A 12,482-nucleotide genomic window follows, 5' to 3' on the forward strand; every position below is an offset into this window, starting at 1 on the left:
GGGTCAATTGGTCCGGCTCCATACGCAAATTCTGCATCACAGTCTGGGCTCATTTGTTTTGCTGCAACACAATATTTTTTTATATATTAGTTTAGTTGGTTTAAAATATACCAAGTACATTTTTCTCACCAAAAATGAAATAAACCTAAATCATGGCATATTCTTTTTTCCAGAGGTAGTTTCTCAACTGTTTATCATTTTAAATAAATCAATTCAGTTCAATTAAAATACTAATTAAATCTAAGCATGTGCTAAGTTTTCTTTTTTCTTGATACACAGTATATTGATTGAGGTGAGACACTACTCATTTCTACTACTTGTCGTCATTAGAGCTGGGCGTATAGCAGTAGGTGACCATGTAGGATGAACAGATTTCACAAATGCTACTACACCAGACACGTGCGGACACGACATTGATGTTCCAGACACAATATTGAACTCCAATTTCCTTTTCTCACCAATAATTTCAGGAATTGGAGCAATTAGAGACCAGCTGGCTAGAATGTCTACTCCGGGAGCAATGAAATCAGGCTACAATATTATAAAAAAAAATAGTTACCAACAAATATTATTAAATGATAAAATATATTTAATGTATTAATTAATTAAAATAAACCTTTAAAATCTCCGGTGTAGCATTATTAGGACCCCTTGACGAGAAAGAGGCGGTCATAGGTGCCAATGTATCATTCAACTCAGACGTCTTAAATATAGATGCTACAGGATTCCTGTAGATTGACTAGTTAATACAATATACTCTAGGTAAGTGTGGTTCTCTAAATTATTGTTAGTATTTAATATATAATTGCAATTGATACCTTGTAGACTTGATATATTTATGTACTTTCGCAACATCTTTCAATTTAAGATAGCATTCGGGCAAGGGAAAAGAGTATGCGGTATCATCAGATTTACAACCTTGTACCAAGACACCAACAACACCAACTCTGTAAGCTTCGAAAGGTCCCATTTTATCTTTACATAAGATAATTTTACCCTTCACCAACTTCATTTTCAATGAGTTGGTTGAGCAATTCCTAAAATTTAAAAAATATATTATATGTTATTATTAAATTATGACTCATTTATCTTCGATCCATATATAAATTGTTTATTCTTGGTCATAACATTTTTTTATCAATAAAAGTCATAAATTTTTTTAAATATTTGTTCTGTATGTTTGAAATAATTTTCTCACTTAAATGATAGGAATACTAGTTACCTAGATGAATCTTTATCGAAGCCTGCATCCTTATTTGGTGTGTCACCAGCATAGATAATAGGCCACAATTCTCCCTGAAGCTCAAATGTATTCAAAGAAGTACTCTACACATATGAAGTAAATGTATTTAGAATTTTATTAATATTTTCATTATATATAGAAAGTGAATTCATTAATATAAATACTATCAAATAATGGTTGCTCAAAGTAAGATAGAAATAGAATGACGTACCTCGAAAATTTGGAGTATTCCTTTTTTCATAGCATGAAATTATCCAATTGAGAATTCATCCTCAAAATTGATAATGGCTTGTGACTTTCCTCCCATATAGAAGATATTTGCTGCCCCGTCATGAACGGTATCATCAAATGCCGCAAAAATATTTGATTCTTGACATATGGCGCCAATTATCATGTGGCCAAGGTCTGATATACTAGCGATCCTAATCAGTTATGTAATATATGTAATATATTGGGTCAATTATTTTGCTAGAAAAAATATTAACAAATACTAGCACTTAAACATGAATTTATGGAAAGGAGACTTAAAAAAAAAAAAAAAGGTAAATAATTGAAACTCGCATAGTGAACAGCAATAAAATACTTAATCTATAATTTAATATACATAATATATTATATTCTTGATGAATTACAAGATTGAAGATGCAAATTCTTAGATGAGAAGACTGAGTTAAAGAGTGACATAATTTTGGTAGGTTTGACAACTTTTGCTTTTGCGCTTTTTCTAGTTAGCAAATGCTGTGTATAAGAAAAAAATGAAAAAACATAGAAACTAGAAAAAAGAAAAGAAAAAAAAAAGAGAGAGGAAGGTATTGCTTTAATATGACGTAAAGAATGGAGAAAAAGGTGGCACGTCTGTGTTTATAGTTTTTTTTTCATAGAGAATGAATGTTTTTGCTTTTTCTTTAGCTTTTGCTTTTGCTTTTGCTTTTACTTTCTTTTCATTTTAGCCGATTTTCATAACATGCACCAAAGTTTTATGTACACAATTGAGCACAAACATAAAAATAAAGGTTTTGGTGCATGTTATAAAACAACTGTTTTCCATCTGTTTCAGTGTTATATTTAAATTAAGTTTTTCAAAAATAATTTCGAGTGGAAGTTCTAAAACAATCGTTTTCCATCCGTTGCATTGTTATATTTAAATTAATATTTTTCTACATACTCAAAGTTCTTGAATATCAATCCAGTCACATTATTCTTAATTAATATAATCTATTTAAATCATTTTGATATATATGTTTTTTATTTTTTTTCTTAATATCAATAAATTTTTACCATTAATATCAATCAATTCAATTTCTTTCTTTCTTTCTTAATATGAGTAATTTCTTAGAAATTAATAGCAATCAAATCATTTTATCAATAAATTCTTACAATTTATATCAATTAATTCATTTTATTTCTTCGGCTAGCCAGTGCATATGGATGTGGTATGGTTAATAGACGATAAGAATCAATCAATATTATATTGACTAGCGTTCAAACGGGCACTCTCGTGTGCGTTTGTCCACTTTTTTATATTGCACAACGTCAAAATTTTAATGAATAATTTTTGTGTAAACCTTGTGATATGAAATCTCTGTGTATGCGCGCACGCGCATGTCGTGATCTACATGTAGGAGTTTGATAATCAGTATTAAATTTTATCTAAAATTTAAAATACAAATAAGACAAAAAAATATCATTTTTAATAGACAATGATTCAATAAAAAGGAGTATAAGGGATACTCCGCCCATTACAACAGACAAAAATACCCCTACTTTCTAAAATATAGGAGGGGTAAAATGTTCCAAGAATGGAAATTACAAAGCTCAAAGGAGTTACAATTCAAACGCATCCAAATCTAGGACCTATGAATGATCGCCGACATACACTTGTCAAAATTGAAAATGGCTCATTTGAACAGAACGACATTACGCATCAACCAAATACACCAAAATGTAGCTAGCCAAATGATGTCAACCGTTAACCTAAGAGAACTTTTCTTCACCTTCTGACAGTGGGAGAAAAAAATCCACAAACTCACTCAAAAACAAAATCAGATTTATGCCTATCCAAGCAAAGACATTTCTCTAAATTTTAGTTGTGAACTCACAATACTGAAGAAGATGCATCTTCCCTAAAGTAGAAAACGCAACAGGTATCTTTAAATGGGTTGGATTTATAACCACTAGCGTTCAAACGGGCACCTCATGCCCGTTTGTCCGCTTTTTTAATGTGCACAGCGTCAAAATTTTAATGAATAATTTTTGTGTAAACCTTGTGATATGAAATCTCTCTCCGTATGTGTGAGCGCGCGCGCATGTCGTGATCTACATGTAGGGGTTTGATATTCAGTATTTAATTTTATCTAAAATTTAAAATACGAATAAGACAAAAAAATATCATTTTTAATAGACAATGATTCAATAAAAAGGAGTATAAGGGATACTCCGCCCAATACAACATACCAAAATACCCCTACTTTCTAAAATATAGGAGAGGTAAAATGTTCCAAGCATGGAAATTAAAAAGCTCAAAGGAGTTACAATTCAAACGCATCCAAATCTAGGACCTATGAATGATCGCCGACATACACTTATCAAAATTGAAAATGGCTCATTTGAACAGAATGACATTACGCATCAACCAAATGCACCAAATTGTAGCTAGCCAAATGATGTCAACCGTTAACCTAAGAGACCTTTTCTTCACCTTCTAACAGTGGGAGAAAAAATCCACAAACTCACTCAAAAACAAAACCAGATTTATGCCTATCCAAACAAAGACATTTCTCCAAATTCTAGTTGTGAAGTCACAATATTGAAAAAGATGCATCTTCCCTAAAGTAGAAAACGCAACAGGTATCTTTAAATGGGTTGGATATATAACCATAAACACGTTTTAATCAAAACTGGTTATAAAACCGGTTATAAATTTGGTTATGATTATATAACTAGTATTTAAAAAAAATCCAGTTTTTAAAAAAAAAATTCCGATTTTTTTTTTCAAAAAAATAATTTATGTTGAGAATTAAAATATTTAGATTTGGATAATAACCGGATTATAATTGAATCCAAAATAATTTAACCGGTTAATAACCATTTAATTATATCCGGATTATATGAATGGATAACCAAACCATTAATAACTAAACCTGTTAATAATCATTCAATTATATCTGGATATTTTAAAGTGGTTTGAATTTAGTTATGAATTTGGGCATTAGAGCCGGATATTTTGCACACCCTTAGTTTTGATTAAAATGTGGTTATGGTTATAAATCCAACCCATTTAAATGGTTTTAAAATGGTTATGGTTTGATTTTTGAAAATAATCAACCATACACACCCCCAAATCATGAAACTACTTCAGAATTATTATTATTATTTTTTATCTATAAGACAGTCTTAAAGATTTTATTTATAATAGTTAATGATTTAACCCATTATAAATAAACTCCAAAGAATATCTATAACTATATAAAGAGGATAGGAGAATTTGGGCAGGCCTATTTTTTTCCTTAAATTACCCTTCACATATTACCATTATTTCCAAGATAATAAATAAAATTAATATAAAATATAATTGCACATAATAGTTTTTTCCAATTGTACTTGGGTAGTTTGTATCAACAAAAACTGCTCCACTTTTCTATTTTCTAAACATCCGACTATCAAAATGAAGAAAATAGTTACTTTGTATAAGGGATACTTTGTATAGAACCAAAGAAAATAGAAGAACACAACTCATGGTGGTTATTGGTGGGTGCAGTTACCGTGCATAGATAAAAATCTATGCACCGTGCATAGATTATTATGGACCCTTGGATCATTAGATCAAATTCTAAAGATCAATTGTTATTACTCAATACTCAACACTCACTATTCAAAACTCAATACTCACCACTCAATACTCATTACTCAATACTCAATATTGGATTAAAAACATGATCCAATGACTTAGATTGACTTATGCATGGTGCATAAGGAAAATCCTTATGCATATTAGCCAATGCCGTTATTGGTGACATGCATAAGCAGCAACAACAACAACAGAATTCATAAAATGTGGGAAAGGCTTCATATTGATATCACATAAAAGAATATTGAGGGAAGATGATGACATAAATATTTTTCTATCTATGTTGTTTGTCTTATTTTATTAATCTTACTCAATTTTAATTTTAATTTTGATTTTAACTTTGTATATTTTTGAAGAAAGGGTGATTACATGAAAAACAGTGTTTTTTTACTGGTGTTTCTGATTCCCTTTTCAATTCTTAGTTTCTATCATACTTTTGATTTATCATTATATTTGTTCATGATAATTTAATTATTTAGATTTTTGATTAAATTTGATACTTCTAAATTACCTATTCAAAACTTTTTATGTTTTTGAAGAAATTATAACTATTGTTATTCAAAATATTCTAGATTATCATATATTTATTAGAATTTATTCACTTCCACTATTTTGTCATTTTAGAACATACTCTTTGTAATTAATATTCAAATATAAAAAAATATGACATTATCTATGTCTATTTTATAACTATATATAAAGGGGATACACCCTTTTGGGCTGACCTATTTCTTTTCTTGCAAATTTACCCTTTTAATTTTGTCAAATATTTTTTTAAAAATTCAATATTTTATTAATTAAAATACAGTAAAAAAAACTTAACCGTAAAAGAGGAAGTTAGGAAGTTAAGTGAGTGGATTATACTCACGCCTATTGTTCTTTTCTAACTATCCTCAATTTTTCAAGTAGAAGTAACTTTTTCTTTCATTTTATACATTTTGATGTCTTACTACACAAAAAAGTAAAACATTTTCTCATACATATCATTCAATTTGTTCATAACTGTAGCGGGGAAAATCTGAGATCAAAGCCATTAGATTGACTTGACTCAATATTTCAGTGAAAGTCGCCACCGCGCTTTATTGTTTCCAAAGGAAATGGGAAAAGAACGAAAAAACCCAAAGTTTGTTTTTAAAAACAAAAAGAGATCTTAGGGTGTTGATTATACGAGGGGAAGGTTTTAAGCACCCCCATATCTGTGGTACTCCACAGGAACCTTTTTGAAAATCTGTGTTTATTAAAAGATATCGTGTGCAAAAGAAAGGTTTGTTTAATTTTTAAAATAAGCTCGGCAAAACATTATGCCTTGTGCCTACATACCTCCTTAGTGCAATGGAGAATGCAGAGCTAATGTAGTCCCGCTTTTAAAAACGTTTGAAAAAAGTATAAACACATTTACCATCGTCGGGGCGAATACTCAGCCATTGATCTTAAACATGAGAACGAACGAGTTCTTTGCGTCACTAATGAGAGAAGGGCGCCAACTTGGATAAAATCGACAAGTATGCCACTAGCTCTCTCACGTGGAAAAGATTTCATCGTGTCAATCAATATTAAGATCGTCAGGTATCGTAACTAATGACAATGATTAATGGTGCTTACTTTTTGAAGGAAAATGCCAACAAGGGCTAAATATATTTTTAAAGAAGATTTTAAAAGGGATTTCAAACATAAGAAGTTTTTTAGAAAAAAAGAGAGGAGACTTTGAAAATTTAAGAGGTGGGAGGAGATGAAGAGGCTATCCTAGTGCGGAAAAATAAAAGTTTAGGGAAAAACGATCTGACCAAAATAAGAAATCGACACTTGACACATTGAGTCAAGGAAGAATTCCCATCCTTTGGATTACCAACACAAAACCAAAATTACCACTTAGGGACCCAAATGAACTTGCAAATCTCCAAATAATCGCATAAGTTTCTGACGGAAATCAGGCAGAGTAACGATTGTAAATGGGCGAAATCCTTATCTTAGTGCTTTGGAATTAACCTTCAAAGACTTTTCGAGGAGAAACTTACACACATCACAACAGCAATCCAACCAGACAAAATAACAAGCAAGATAACAGTCAAATAATGATCCACAGTCCGTTGGTCCTTAAGCGTTTTTTAGGTTTCATCTTGTTTATTAATGTTTTAGCATAAAAAGTAAAGTGTGGTCCAAGTGGACAAAAGAAAAATAGCGGAGAATAAATATGATGTCCAAATGGACAAAATAAAAATAGCAGAAAGTAAATATGATGATATGATAAGTATAATAGTAAATATAAAGGACAATATAATAAAATGCGGAAATTAAAATTAGTCGTTAGTTGTTAAAGATAACCATCTTGAAACTTGTCAAGTATGTTATCAAAGTTAGTAAATAAAGATTAATAATGGAGGAAGGATGAATTCAGATTTAAATCAACCACATACGACTTCCTTTCATTTTTAATCTTTTATCGATTCGGGACAAAGGAAAAAAAAGAAAGATAGACGAAGAGAAAGAGCAAAAATAACATAATAGACTAATAATAAAAAGAAACATAAGGTATAAAATAATAAGACATATTTTTGTGATTTTTTTCATAATTTTTAGACTAAAACGAAATTAATATAAATTTTTAAGTTAGAAACTAATTAAAATGAAAATAGTAATATAAAATAAAGCAGAATAAATTTCAGCCATCTGATCTAGTCAACTTCAACATAGTACTGACATCGGAAGGTCCAGATCAGAAGTACAGTAGTAAGTACAGTAGACAAAATATAGAGAATCACAATTCTGATCATCTTCTCAGGTGAAGACAAGTGGCTCCGATGGCCACTTGTCACTCACCGGTGCACCGCGCGGATCACAAGGCAAAGAGATATCCTCTCATTATTCACGTGAAAGGGACAGAGGAAGAGAAAATGGTGTCATCATTATCACCATTAATTGATTTTGGAAAAGGCAACAAAAGATTGCATTATTAGAAACATTTCAAAACACAAAATCACTTCTTTCTCATAACTCTCTCTCAATATATCAGTCCCTCCCTCATAAACAAAGCTAACATTGTTTTAACATAAAAAACAAACACGTAAAGAACAAAGAAAACTGGCAGCGGTGGTCATGGAGGTTCGCGGTGGCCGGCGAAGAACTCGCGGTGGCGCCACCGTGAAACTCGACGGAATCCAATTTTTTTTTACATCTTTGTACTCAGTTTTTTCTCCTCATCACAAATCAGAGGTTAGTTTTTGAAAACAATTGCTTGAAACTTGTAGATCTATCAATGAAGTTTGATAGCTCTAAGTTCAAAATGTAGCACCACAGTGCAGGTAACACGAAAGTAAGGATGGATTCGGTATCAGAAGGAGGTTCTCAACCTTTTTAGTCAAAGAAACCAAGGAACGGTGGCGGTTGAGAGCTCCGGCACGGTGGTTTTGGAATTCCGGCGGTTGTTTCCGGTCAAGCTCGGTTCAGGTGATTCTATGGTTTGTTCTGATTTTTGTCAGTCTGAAAAAGGTCTGAAAAAGAGATCCCTTATGTCAGTCTCAATCACTCTTTATATAGTGTGAAAATTAGGTTCAGAGTGAAAGTGAATTTGTGCTGAAGTTGTGATGAATTTGAACCGAGAATATGTGGAAACAAAAATCTGATTTTGCTCTCTGCAGCCCAAACCGTAAATCATATGTTACTCCCCTCTATCCTTTGTTTTTTTAGTCCAAATCTTCTTTACACTCTCTTGGCAATGTTCTTGCGGTTCTAAAAAGGGCAATGGACCTAAGGATTTGAATTTTTACTTGTTGGTGTGAATAAATGTTACTACACCCACCTCACCTTGTACCATTATCCTTTTGAATGCTTGCAATACTTTTGATTTTGACTTGAACAATTGTTTTTGTGATTTGGATAACATTGATAATTATTTCTCCATTTTCTTTTCATGTGTATGATGACGTGGGCGAACATGGAGAATTAGAACAATCAAGATGAACATGAACGAAAACCAATGATGAAGCTTGAAAGTTGATAAGTCACACCCATGGAGAGCTTGTGAAGTGATTCAAGAAAATGACTTTGTATCATGGATGTAATTTTAAATTGTACATAGAACTTGAATTCTTCATGTAGAAACACTTGTTATTTTTTTGAATACCAAAGGAACCTTTGTATCTCTACCTCTTGTATTTGCTTGAACAACTTGAAATTTACATCTTTAAAAATCTTTCCAATCTTGAATGATTATTGAACCTTGGACTTGAACTCCAAATAATTCAATTTGCATGATTTATTCATCTCGAATTAAATTCTTGAACAAAATAAATGCTCAAAAATCCAATATCGTATGGTTGAACTTGAACACTCTTGAATCAATTCTTAACCAATCTGACAAGCATCAAAAGAAAATCTTGATTCAGACCTCCGAACCTTGATCAAAAACATCACCTTGAACGGAAACATCACCTGAACCAATAATAAAAAGACATATATTTTTTTGAATTTTGATTAATGGTTAGTGAAAATATAAAGACTATAAATAAATAAAAATACGAGAAAAGAGGTGTCTGATGATTCCACTGTAGGTGAGCTCAAAATGAGAGAAGCGCAAGAGAACCTTGCACATGATCTTGATGTGATTTAAACAGAATCTCTGATGCGAGATCTTAGGGTCAAAAATTGGGGTATGACAATAACATTCACTCATAAAATAGTAATTTAAAATTTTACACACTTTTTTGTGTTTTTTTATGTTTTTCCCATACAAATCATGAGAAAAAAGGTTTCAGTATGAATAAATCACAATCAATCAAGCAGAGAGGAAAAATTACTATCATATACAAAGAAAGATAAAAAAGATCTACATAAAAAAATATCTTCAAGAAGTAACTCCGCGTATTTTAAAGATTGATATGGCCGCTTTGATCAAGCAGGGAATGATCTCTGTGCAGCCCTAAACTTATTCTTTGATGATTCATGGGGCTCACATTTTGGAATTGCCTAATCCTAATCGTGTGTCCATTTAGGATAAAGCTAACTGGTTATATACGAGCACCATCCCGAATGGGGAAGGTGACATGGATCTTGAGTTTTTGGATGCAGGTGGTGAAGATGACCAGGAGCAGCATGAGGAAGACGAGCAAATAGGTCCACATCCAAACACATTTGATGAGGGCACATCTCGAATGCCGCAGGACCAATGGGGGTGGATGCATACCGAGATTGGGTACTTGAGGGCGGAGCAAACCCGCCAAGGAGAGGAACTATTGAGGCAAGGGATAGAGCAAACTCGCCAAGGAGAGGAGCAGACCCGACAAGGGACTGCTATTTATGACATTCAGGAAATGATGCAACGCATGATGTTGCAATTTCCATACCCTCCACCTCCGCCTCAGTGGGCACTGTAAGTCTCCCTTATGCTTGATTATACATTGAGGACAATGTTGAATTCAAGTGTGGGAGAGATTCTTTCTTTTTAATTTATTTTCTGTTATTTCCGTTTATTTGTTATTTGAGTTTCCTTATTTTCAATTAAGTATGTGTGTTTTGAGTCTTCAGTGCACCAGGATGAATGTGATTCCAGAAGATAGTATCATGGGAATGAAGGTGAAAAAGGGGAAAGAAGCGTCTTAAATTGGCTCCCAGGGCACCTGTGAAAGTTGACACAACTGAAGAAAATGCTAGACGCAACTTGATAGTGCCAAGTGAATGAGTTTAGAGTAACCCGAACCGGACAATAAGTTGTACAAAATGGAGACAATTGTTGAACCTGTAAGCAATACTCAACATAGTAAGGATATACAAAGCCAAATACTTCATATCATCATGAGAGCGCATCAGGTATGGCATTATCACTCTAATTTTGCATTTGTTCTTCATATAGTACACAAATTGATCACACACACTGAGACACTTTTGTTTGTTTAAACCAGAGCCTTTTTCATCCAACCTTTATGTTTATAACCCTTCGTTAACCAATCTTGATCCATAGTCCATGTTGTTTCCTTTGAGAAAATTCATAACCCCTCATGTTTCTCTCTAATTCGGTATTAACTATAAGTCCTTACAAAAGTTTTGTGCTAAGCATGCGAAAAGATAAGTTTGGGGTAACCGAGTCCGGTGGCAAAAGAAGAAGCAAGTGTGAAAGAAAAAAATATATACAAGAAAAGAAAAAAAAAGAGAAAAAAAGAAAAGAAAAAAAATATTTGCAAAAGGAAAAAGAAATTGTTTTTTTACACACTTGCCATCACTTAAAGAGTTCTAAAAGTCCGGAAAGAAAAAAAAATCGCTAAACACCCAAATACAATGTAATGTGCAAAAAGATCTCGGACAGATTAGTTGATACCAAACCATAAACCTTCGTACCCAATTTCTTTGTTTATCCCACCTAACCTAAGCCCCGTTACAATCCCTAATTCCTCAAAAAGTGTGTGTTATTGATTATGTGGAATTGTGTTAGAATGCGTACAAATATTTAAGAGTAGATATGCATGCCTTGATGAATGAGTGAAACACTTAACCCAGAGAGAATTTGTGAGGAGTGTGATTTAGCTTGCAGGTAAAAGAATGAATCAACATTGAAGTGTAACGGATAACTTCGGAAAGAGGAATCGAACACTTTGACATGAAAGTAAATATCAAGTGTGGAAACATCAGTTGTGTTGTGGAGCAAAAGAAAAGTTCATGGGTGTCATCTTGATTGTTCTTGATGGTTAATTTACCGATGTAGTAATAAGGGAGTTAATTTCCCAAGTACCGAACTCGCGTACTGCGTAGGAATTATATGTTTCACAATAGTGCAATTGAATAAAAAGTCATCGGGGTGTTTGAATTTGATTTTGAATTTAAATAACAGCTTATGTAAAACGAAAGAATTAAATAGTTTGACTAATGAAAATATCCGAAGACGAGTTAGGATAGATGTATGAATCGCTTTGTAACGAAATAATTACCAATTAACAGATTAACTGAAGAAATTCTTAACTACCAATTTCGAACATTGATTTTTCCTAATTCCTTAGTGAAAAACTTCTTGAGATTAAAACCATCTTTTCATTCCTTATCAAGATAATTTTATACCAAGATTTTATACGACATAGCCCGGATAATATGATCGCTACTCATCAAACCTTTATTCCTAAGTGCTTATCAGCGATAACGTTATGATTAAAAAGCATTGAATTGGTTTGTCAGACCAAACCCCAATTGTGAATCAACAAAATACTTTCCATATAATGAAGTAATAAGAACTTTTAATAATAAACTGAATTTCATAAAGATAATCTGAAAACAAACGGTAAACATAATTTGTTACATCACATAATCCAGGGACATCACCCTAACAAGTAATAGTTTAGCTAATCATGGCAATTGTCAAGATAACAGGAATTAAGGATGAAGACATTATAATAAGATAAGTGTGAGTTGATC

General features: G+C 32.2%; 1 long non-coding RNA gene across 2 annotated transcripts; it reads left to right on the top strand.

Moving 5' to 3' along the window:
- The first annotated feature begins 7,869 nt into the window (after positions 1–7,869).
- LOC131617591 (uncharacterized) lies at positions 7,870–9,293 on the top strand. 2 transcript variants are annotated; one of them, XR_009288627.1, is made up of 2 exons: positions 7,870–8,300; positions 8,377–9,293. It is a non-coding gene; the product is annotated as an uncharacterized LOC131617591 (long non-coding RNA). The 2 variants fall into 2 exon arrangements; XR_009288625.1 differs by having other exon boundaries at positions 8,385–9,232.
- The last annotated feature ends 3,189 nt before the right edge of the window (positions 9,294–12,482 follow it).

The sequence above is a fragment of the Vicia villosa genome, linkage group LG7 (assembly GCF_029867415.1).
Source record: "Vicia villosa cultivar HV-30 ecotype Madison, WI linkage group LG7, Vvil1.0, whole genome shotgun sequence".
NCBI classification, from domain to species: domain Eukaryota; kingdom Viridiplantae; phylum Streptophyta; class Magnoliopsida; order Fabales; family Fabaceae; genus Vicia; species Vicia villosa.